At 46.0% G+C, this 11,024-nt stretch overlaps 2 non-coding genes across 2 annotated transcripts; both read left to right on the top strand.

Annotated features, from left to right (window-relative positions):
• Positions 1–1,809: 1,809 nt before the first annotated feature.
• trnae-cuc lies at positions 1,810–1,881 on the top strand. The gene has a single exon. It is a non-coding gene; the product is annotated as a tRNA-Glu (tRNA).
• Positions 1,882–6,311: 4,430 nt separating this feature from the next.
• On the top strand, positions 6,312–6,383 carry trnae-cuc. Its single transcript has one exon. It is a non-coding gene; the product is annotated as a tRNA-Glu (tRNA).
• The last annotated feature ends 4,641 nt before the right edge of the window (positions 6,384–11,024 follow it).

Consider the following 11,024-nt stretch of genomic DNA (forward strand, 5'->3'; position numbering starts at 1 on the left):
GTTATCGCACATATGTACCGCTCACACTGGGAACCGATTTGCACTGTTGTACCCTTCCCTGGTGGTCTAGTGGTTAGGATTAGCTCTCACCGCCATGTCCAGGTTCTGATTCTCGGTCAGGGAACTACTCTACATGTTTACTTGTACAACCTGTCACAATGAATATAGAAGGTTATTGCACATATGTAGCAGCTCCACTGAGAACTGATTTGCAGGGTAGTACCCTTCCCTGGTGGTCTAGTGGTTAGATTGGTGCTCTCGCCGCCCCGGGTTCGATTCCCGGTCAGGGAAATAGTCTATTCTCCTTGTTTACTTGTGCAACCTGTTACTATGAATTTAGTAGGTTGTCGCACATATGTACCACTTCAAATTGCAAACCGATTTGCCCTGCAGTGTCCTTCCCAGGTGTTCTAGTGGTGCACCAGACCCTCCTGCAGCAAAGCACCCCCACAACATGATGGTGTTCTTCGGCTTGAAAGCCTCCACCTTTTTCCCTCCAAACATAACAATGGTCATTATGGCCAAACAGTTCGATTTTTGTTTCATCAGACCAGAGGACATTTCTCCAATAACTAGGATCTTTGTCCCCAAACTGTAGTATGGCTTTTTTTATGGCGGTTTTGGAGCAGTAGCTTCTTCCTTGCTGAGCGGCCTCTCGGGGTATGTCGATATAGGACTCGTTTGCCTGTGGATATAGACCATTTTGTACCTGTTTCCTCCAGCATCTTAACAAGGTCCTTTGCTGTTGTTAAGGGATGGATTTGCACTTTTCGACTCAAAGTACGTTCATCTCTAGGAGAGAGAACGCGTCTCCTTCCTGAGCGGTATGACGCCTGCGTGGTCCCATGGTGTTTATACTTGCGTACTATTGTTTCTACAGATGAGCGAGGTACCTTCAGGCGTTTGGAAATTGCTCCCAAGGAGGAACCAGACTTGTGGAGGTCTACATTTTTTTCTGAGGTCTTGCCTGATTTCCTTTGCTTTTCAAAAGGAGTTAAGCAAAGAGGCACTGAGTTTGAAGGTAGGTCTTGAAATACATCTACAGGTACACCTCCAATTGACTCAAAGGATGTCAATTAGCCTATCAGAAGCTTCTAAAGCCATGACATCATTTTCGGGAATTTTACAAACTGTTTAAAGGCACAGCCAACTCATTGTATGTAAACTTCTGGCCCACTGAATTTGTGATACAGTGAATTATAAGTGAAATAATCCCAATGTAAACAATTGTTGGAAAAATGACTTGTGTCATGCACAAAGTAGATGTCCTAACCGTCTGCCAAAACGATCGTTTGTTAGCAAGAAATGTGGGGAGGGGTTGACAAACAGGTTTTAATGACTCCAGCCTAAGTGGATGGAAACTTACGACTTCAACTATATGTACCATTTCAAACTGGGAAACGAATTGCACTGAAGTACCCTTCCCTGGTGGTCTAGTGTTTAGGATTCGGCGCTCTCACTGCCGCGGCCCGGGTTCGACTCCTGATTTCCACTGTAGTACCCTTCCCTGGTGGTTCGACTCCCAGTTCGACTCCTGATTTGCACTGTAGTACCCTTCCCTGGTGGTCTAGTGGTTAGGATTCTGCGCTCTCACCGCCGCAGCCCGGGTTCGACTCCTGATTTCCACTGTAGTACCCTTCCCTGGTGGTTCTACTCCAGTTCGACTCCCGATTTGCACTGTAGTACCCTTCCCTAGTGGTCTACTACTCTTTTGCTACATGTTTACTTGTACAACCTGTCACAATGAATATAGGTTATCGCACATATGTACCAGCTCACACTTGGAACCGATTTGCACTGTAGTACCCTTCCCTGGTGGTCTAGTGGTTAGGATTCGGCGCTCTCACCGCCGCGGCCCGGGTTCGATTCCCGGTCAGGGAACTACTCTATTGCTACATGTTTACTTGTACAACCTGTCACAATAAATATAGGTTATCGCACATATGTACCAGCTCACACTTGGAACCGATTTGCACTCTAGTACCCTTCCCTGGTGGTCTAGTGGTTAGGATTCGGCGCTCTCACCTCCGCGGCCCGGGTTCGATTCCCGGTCAGGCAACTACTCCATTGCTACATGTTTACTTGTACAACCTGTCACCATGAATATAGAAGGTTATCGCACATATGTACCAGCTCACACTTGGAACCGATTTGCACTGTAGTACCCTTCCCTGGTGGTCTAGTGGTTAGGATTCGGCGCAAAAACTAGGTTATTGCAAAAACTAGGATCTTTGTCCCCAAACTGTAGTATGGCTTTTTTATGGCGGTTTTGGAGCAGTAGCTTCTTCCTTGCTGAGCGGCCTCTCGGGGTATGTCGATATAGGACTCGTTTGCCTGTGGATATAGACCATTTTGTACCTGTTTCCTCCAGCATCTTCACAAGGTCCTTTGCTGTTGTTCTGGGATGGATTTGCACTTTTCGACCCAAAGGAAATGCGTTCATCTCTAGGAGAGAGAACGCGTCTCCTTCCTGAGCGGTATGACGCCTGCGTGGTCCCATGGTGTTTTATACTTGCGTACTATTGTTTCTACAGATGAGCGAGGTACCTTCAGGCGTTTGGAAATTGCTCCCAAGGAGGAACCAGACTTGTGGAGGTCTACATTTTTTTCTGAGGTCTTGCCTGATTTCCTTTGCTTTTCCCATGGAGTCAAGCAAAGAGGCACTGAGTTTGAAGGTAGGCCTTGAAATACATCTACAGGTACACCTCCAATTGACTCAAAGGATGTCAATTAGCCTATCAGAAGCTTCTAAAGCCATGACATCATTTTCGGGAATTTTACAAACTGTTTAAAGGCACAACCAACTTAGTGTATGTAAACTTCTGGCCCACTGAATTTGTGATACAGTGAATTATAAGTGAAATAATCCCAATGTAAACAATTGTTGGAAAAATGACTTGTGTCATGCACAAAGTAGATGTCCTAACCGTCTGCCAAAACGATCGTTTGTTAGCAAGAAATGTGTGGAGGGGTTGACAAACAGGTTTTAATGACTCCAGCCTAAGTGGATGGAAACTTACGACTTCAACTAAATGTACCATTTCAAACTGGGAAACGAATTGCACTGTAGTACCCTTCCCTGGTGGTCTAGTGGTTAGGATTCGGCGCTCTCACCGCTGCGGCCTGGGTTCGATTCCCGGTCAGGGAACTATTCTTTTGCTACATCTTTACTTGTACAACCTGTCACAGTGAATATAGAAGGTTATCGCACATATGTACCAGCTCACACTGAGAACCAATTTGCACTGTATTGTCCTTCCCTGGTGGTCTAGTGGTTAGTATTTGGTGCTCTCACCGCCGCGGCCCGGGTTCGATTCCCGGTCAGGGAACTACTCTATTGCTACATGTTTACTTGAACAACCTGTCACAATGAATACAGAAGGTTATCGCACATATGTACCAGCTCACACTTGGAACCGATTTGCACTGTCGTACCCTTCCCTGGTGGTCTAGTGTTTAGGATTCGGTGCTCTCACCGCTGCGGCCCGGGTTCGATTCCCGGTCAGGGAACTACTCTATTGCTACATGTTTACTTGTACAACCTGTCACAATGAATATAGAAGGTTATCGCACATATGTACCAGCTCACACTTGGAACCGATTTGCACTGTCGTACCCCTTCCCTGGTGGTCTAGTGGTTAGGATTCGGTGCTCTCACCGCCGCGACCCGGGTTCGATTCCCGGTCAGGGAACTCTTTTGCTACATGTTTACTTGGTTCACAATGAATATAGATTCGCACATATGTACCAGCTCACACAGGGAACCTTGCTCCCTTTGCTACATGTTTAAACTTAGTGGCTGCAACCTGTCACAATGAATATAGAAGGTTATCGCATCATATGTACCAGCTCCACACTGGGAACCGATTTGCATTTCAAACTGTTGTACTGCTTAGTATCCTTCCTGGTGGTCTAGTGGTTAGGATTCGATTCCCGGTCAGTGAACTGCTCTTTTGCTACATGTTTACGTGTGCAACCTGTCACAATGAATATAGAAGGTTATCCACATATGTACCAGCTCACACTGGGAACCAATTTGAAATGTTGTACCCTTCCCTGGTGGTCTAGTGCTTAGGATTCGGCACTCTCACTGCCCGGGTTCGATTCCCGTTCAGGGAACTAATCTTTGCTACATGTTTACTTGTACAAATGAATATAGGTTATCCTATGTCCAGCTCACACTGGGAACCAATTTGCACTGTAGTACCCTTCCCTGGTGGTCTACTGGTTAGGATTCGGTGCTCTCCCACCAGCCCGGGTTCGATTCCCGTTCAGGGAACTACGCTTTTGCTACATGTTTACTTGTGCAACCTGTCACAATGAATATAGAAGGTTATCCACATATGTACCATCTCACACTGGGAACTGATTTGCACTGCAGTGTCCTTCCCAGGTGTTCTAGTGGTGCACCAGACCCTCCTGCAGCAAAGCACCCCCACAACATGATGGTGTTCTTCGGCTTGAAAGCCTCCCCCTTTTCCCTCCAAACATAACAATGGTCATTATGGCCAAACAGTTCAATTTTTGTTTCATCAGACCAGAGGACATTTCTCCAAAAACTAGGATCTTTGTCCCCAAACTGTAGTATGGCTTTTTTATGGCGGTTTTGGAGCAGTAGCTTCTTCCTTGCTGAGCGGCCACTCGGGGTATGTCGATATAGGACTCGTTTGCCTGTGGATATAGACCATTTTGTACCTGTTTCCTCCAGCATCTTCACAAGGTCCTTTGCTGTTGTTCTGGGATGGATTTGCACTTTTCGACCCAAAGTACGTTCATCTCTAGGAGAGAGAACGTCTCCTTCCTGAGCGGTATGACGCCTGCGTGGTCCCATGGTGTTTATACTTGAGTACTATTGTTTCTACAGATGAGCGAGGTACCTTCAGGCGTTTGGAAATTGCTCCCAAGGAGGAACCAGACTTGTGGAGGTCTACATTTTTTTGAGGTCTTGGCTGATTTCCTTTGCTTTTCCCATGGAGTCAAGCAAAGAGGCACTGAGTTTGAAGGTAGGCCTTGAAATACATCTGCAGGTACACCTCCAATTGACTCAAAGGATGTCAATTAGCCTATCAGAAGCTTCTAAAGCCATGACATCATTTTCGGGAATTTTACAAACTGTTTAAAGGCACAGCCAACTTAGTGTATGTAAACTTCTGGCCCACTGAATTTGTGATACAGTGAATTATAAGTGAAATAATCCCTCTGTAAACAATTGTTGGAAAAATTACTTGTGTCATGCACAAAGTAGATGTCCTAACCGACTGCCAAAACTATCGTTTGTTAGCAAGAAATGTGTGGAGGGGTTGACAAACAGGTTTTAATGACTCCAGCCTAAGTGGATGGAAACTTACGACTTCAACTATATGTACCATTTCAAACTGGGAAACGAATTACACTGTAGTACCCTTCCCTGGTGTTCTAGTGGTTAGGATTCGGCGCTCTCACCGCCGCGTCCCGGGTTTGATTCCTGGTCAGGGAACTACTCTTTTGCTACATGTTTACTTGAACAACCTGTCACAATGAATATAGAAGGTTATCGCACATATGTACCAGCACACACTTGGAACCGATTTGCACTGTAATACCCTTCCCTGGTGGTCTAGTGGTTAGGATTCGGTGCTCTCACCGCTGCGGCCCGGGTTCGGCACAGCCAACTCATTGTATGTAAACTTCTGGCCCACTGAATTTGTGATACAGTGAATTATAAATGAAATAATCCCAATGTAAACAATTGTTGGAAAAATGACTTGTGTCATGCACAATGTAGATGTCCTAACCATCTGCCAAAACGATCGTTTGTTAGCAAGAAATGTGGGGAGGGGTTGACAAACAGGTTTTAATGACTCCAGCCTAAGTGGATGGAAACTTACGACTTCAACTATATGTACCAGCTCACACTTGGAACCGATTTGCACTGTAGTACCCTTCCCTGGTGGTCTAGTGGTTAGGATTCGGCGCTCTCACCGCTGCGGCCCGGGTTCGACTCCTGATTTCCACTGTAGTACCCTTCCCTGGTGGTTTGACTCCCAGTTCGACTCCTGATTTGCACTGTAGTACCCTTCCCTGGTGGTCTAGTGTTTAGGATTCTGCGCTCTCAACGCCGCAGCCTGGGTTCGACTCCTGATTTCCACTGTAGTACCCTTCCCTGGTGGTTCGACTCCCAGTTCGACTCCCGATTTGCACTGTAGTACCCTTCCCTAGTGGTCTACTACTCTTTTGCTACATGTTTACTTGTACAACCTGTCACAATGAATATAGGTTATCGCACATATGTACCAGCTCACACTTGGAACAGATTTGCACTGTAGTACCCTTCCCTGGTGGTCTAGTGGTTAGGATTCGGCGCTCTCACCGCCGTGGCCCGGGTTCGATTCCCGGTCAGGGAAATAGTTTATGCTCATTTTTTACTTGTGCAACCTGTCACTATGAATTTAGTAGGTTGTCGCACATATGTACCACTTCAAATTGCAAACCGATTTGCCCTGCAGTGTCCTTCCCAGGTGTTCTAGTGGTGCACCAGACTCTCCTGCAGCAAAGCACCCCCACAACATGATGGTGTTCTTCGGCTTGAAAGCCTCCCGCTTTTCCCTCCAAACATAACAATGGTCATTATGGCCAAACAGTTCGATTTTTGTTTCATCAGACCAGAGGACATTTCTCCAAAAACTAGGATCTTTGTCCCCAAACTGTAGTATGGCATTTTTATGGCGGTTTTGGAGCAGTAGCTTCTTCCTTGCTGAGCGGCCTCTCGGGGTATGTCGATATAGGACTCGTTTTCCTGTGGATATAGACCATTTTGTACCTGTTTCCTCCAGCATCTTCACAAGGTCCTTTGCTGTTGTTCTGGGATGGATTTGCACTTTTCGACCCAAAGTACGTTCATCTCTAGGAGAGAGAACGCGTCTCCTTCCTGAGCGGTATGACGCCTGCGTGGTCCCATGGTGTTTATACTTGCGTACTATTGTTTCTACAGATGAGCGAGGTACCTTCAGGCGTTTGGAAATTGCTCCCAAGGAGGAACCAGACTTGTGGAGGTCTACATTTTTTTTCTGAGGTCTTCCCTGATTTCCTTTGCTTTTCCCATGGAGTCAAGAAAAGAGGCACTGAGTTTGAAGGTAGGCCTTGAAATACATCTACAGGTACACCTCCAATTGACTCAAAGGATGTCAATTAGCCTATCAGAAGCTTCTAAAGCCATGACATCATTTTCGGGAATTTTACAAACTGTTTAAAGGCACAGCCAACTTATTGTATGTAAACTTCTGGCCCACTGAATTTGTGATACAGTGAATTATAAGTGAAATAATCCCAATATAAACAATTGTTGGAAAAATGACTTGTGTCATGCACAAAGTAGATGTCCTAACCGTCTGCCAAAACGATCGTTTGTTAGCAAGAAATGTGTGGAGGGGTTGACAAACAGGTTTTAATGACTCCAGCCTAAGTGGATGGAAACTTACAACTTCAACTATATGTACCATTTCAAACTGGGAAACGAATTGCGCTGTAGTACCCTTCCCTGGTGGTCTAGTGGTTAGGATTCGGCGCCGCGGCCCGGGTTCGACTCCTGATTTCCACTGTAGTACCCTTCCCTGGTGGTTCGACTCCCAGTTCGACTCCCGATTTACACTGTAGTACCCTTCCCTGGTGGTGTAGTGGTTAGGATTCAGCGCTCTCACCGCCGCGGCCCGGGTTCGATTCCCGCTCAGGGAACTACTCTTTTGCTACATGTTTACTTGTACAACCTGTCACAATGAATATAGAAGGTTATCGCACATATGTACCAGCTCACACTGAGAACCGATTTGCACTGTATTATCCTTCCCTGGTGGTCTAGTGGTTAGGATTCAGCGCTCTCACCGCCGCGGCCCGGGTTCGATTCCAGGTCAGGGAAATAGTCTGTGCTCATTGTTTACTTGTGCAACCTGTCACTATGAATTTAGTAGGTTGTCGCACATATGTACCACTTCAAATTGCAAACCGATTTGCCCTGCAGTGTCCTTCCCAGGTGTTCTAGTGGTGCACCAGACCCTCCTGCAGCAAAGCACCCCCACAACATTATGGTGTTCTTCGGCTTGAAATCCTCCCCCTTTTCCCTCCAAACATAACAATGGTCATTATGGCCAAACAGTTCGATTTTTGTTTCATCAGACCAGAGGACATTTCTCCAAAAACTAGGATCTTTGTCCCCAAACTGTAGTATGGCTTTTTTATGGCGGTTTTGGAGCAGTAGCTTCTTCCTTGCTGAGCGGCCTCTCGGGGTATGTCGATATAGGACTTGTTTGCCTGTGGATATAGACCATTTTGTACCTGTTTCCTCCAGCATCTTCACAAGGTCCTTTGCTGTTGTTCTGGGATGGATTTGCACTTTTCGACCCAAAGTTTTAATGACTCCAGCCTAAGTGGATGGAAACTTACGACTTCAACTATATGTACCATTTCAAACTGGGAAACGAATTGCACTGTAGTATCCTTCCCTGGTGGTCTAGTGGTTAGGATTCGATTCCCGGTCAGTGAACTGCTCTTTTGCTACATGTTTACGTGTGCAACCTGTCACAATGAATATAGAAGGTTATCGCACATATGTACCAGCTCACACTGGGAACCAATTTGAAATGTTGTACCCTTCCCTGGTGGTCTAGTGCTTAGGATTCGGCACTCTCACAGCCGCTGCCCGGGTTCGATTCCCGTTCAGGGAACTAATCTTTTGCTACATGTTTACTTGTGCAACCTGTCACAATGAATATAGAAGGTTATCGCACATATGAACCAGCTCACACTGGGAACCGATTTGCACTGTAGTACCCTTCCCTGGTGGTCTACTGGTTAGGATTCGGTGCTCTCACCACCGCAGCCCGGGTTCGATTCCCGGTCAGGGAACTACGCTTTTGCTACATGTTTACTTGTACAACCTGTCACAATAATAATCCCTCTGTAAACAATTGTTGGAAAAATGACTTGTGTCATGCACAAAGTAGATGTCCTAACCGACTGCCAAAACTATCTTTTGTTAGCAAGAAATGTGGGGAGGGGTTGACAAACAGGTTTTAATGACTCCAGCCTAAGTGGATGGAAACTTACGACTTCAACTATATGTACCATTTCAAACTGGGAAACGAATTGCACTGTAATACCCTTCCCTGGTGGTCTAGTGGTTAGGATTCGGCGCTCTCACCGCTGCGGCCCGGGTTTGATTCCCGGTCAGGGAAATAGTCTATGCTCCTTGTTTACTTGTGCAATCTGTCACTATGAATTTAGTAGGTTGTCGCACATATGTACCAGCTCACACTGGGAACCGATTTGCACTGTAGTACCCTTCCCTGGTGGTCTAGTGTTTAGGATTCAGCGCTCTCACCGCCGCGGCCCGGGTTCGATTCCCGGTCAGGGAACTACTCTATTGCTACATGTTTACTTGAACAACCTGTCACAATGAATACAGAAGGTTATCGCACATATGTACCAGCTCACACTTGGAACCGATTTGCACTGTCGTACCCTTCCCTGGTGGTCTAGTGTTTAGGATTCGGTGCTCTCACCGCTGCGGCCCGGGTTCGATTCCCGGTCAGGGAACTACTCTTTTGCTACATGTTTACTTGTGCAACCTGTCACAATGAATATAGAAGGTTATCGCACATATGTACCAGCTCACACTGGGAACCGATTTGCACTGTAGTACCCTTCCCTGGTGGTCTAGTGGTTAGGATTCGGCGCAAAAACTAGGTTATTGCAAAAACTAGGATCTTTGTCCCCAAACTGTAGTATGGCTTTTTTATGGCGGTTTTGGAGCAGTAGCTTCTTCCTTGCTGAGCGGCCTCTCGGGGTATGTCAATATAGGACTCGTTTGCCTGTGGATATAGACCATTTTGTACCTGTTTCCTCCAGCATCTTCACAAGGTCCTTTGCTGTTATTCTGGGATGGATTTGCACTTTTCGACCCAAAGTACGTTCATCTCTAGGAGAGAGAACGCGTCTCCTTCCTGAGCGGTATGACGCCTGCGTCATACCATGGTGTTTATACTTGCGTACTATTGTTAATACAGATGAGCGAGGTACCTTCAGGCGTTTGGAAATTGCTCCCAAGGAGGAACCAGACTTGTGGAGGTCTACATTTTTTTTCTGAGGTCTTGCCTGATTTCCTTTGCTTTTCCCATGGAGTCAAGCAAAGAGGCACTGAGTTTGAAGGTAGGCCTTGAAATACATCTACAGGTACACCTCCAATTGACTCAAAGGATGTCAATTAGCCTATCAGAAGCTTCTAAAGCCATGACATCATTTTCGGGAATTTTACAAACTGTTTAAAGGCACAGCCAACTTATTGTATGTAAACTTCTGGCCCACTGAATTTGTGATACAGTGAATTATAAGTGAAATAATCCCAATGTAAACAATTGTTGGAAAAATGACTTGTGTCATGTACAAAGTAGATGCCCTAACCGTCTGCCAAAACGATCGTTTGTTAGCAAGAAATGTGGGGAGGGGTTGACAAACAGGTTTTAATGACTCCAGCCTAAGTGGATGGAAACTTACGACTTCAACTATATGTACAATTTCAAACTGGGAAACGAATTGCACTGCAGTACCCTTCCCTGGTGGTCTAGTGGTTAGGATTCGGTGCTCTCACCGCTGCGGCCTGGGTTCGATTCCCGGTCAGGGAAATAGTCTATTCTCCTTGTTTACTTGTGCAACCTGTTACTATGAATTTAGTAGGTTGTCGCACATATGTACCACTTCAAATTGCAAACCGATTTGCCCTGCAGTGTCCTTCCCAGGTGTTCTAGTGGTGCACCAGACCCTCCTGCAGCAAAGCACCCCCACAACATGATGGTGTTCTTCGGCTTGAAAGCCTCCCCTTTTCCCTCCAAACATAACAATGGTCATTATGGCCAAACAGTTCGATTTTGTTTCATCAGACCAGAGGACATTTCTCCAATAACTAGGATCTTTGTCCCCAACCTGTCACAATGAATATAGGTTATCGCACATATGTACCAGCTCACACTTGGAACCGATTTGCACTGTAGTACCCT

The sequence above is a fragment of the Oncorhynchus gorbuscha genome, unplaced genomic scaffold (assembly GCF_021184085.1).
Source record: "Oncorhynchus gorbuscha isolate QuinsamMale2020 ecotype Even-year unplaced genomic scaffold, OgorEven_v1.0 Un_scaffold_8378, whole genome shotgun sequence".
Taxonomy (NCBI): Eukaryota; Metazoa; Chordata; class Actinopteri; order Salmoniformes; family Salmonidae; genus Oncorhynchus; species Oncorhynchus gorbuscha.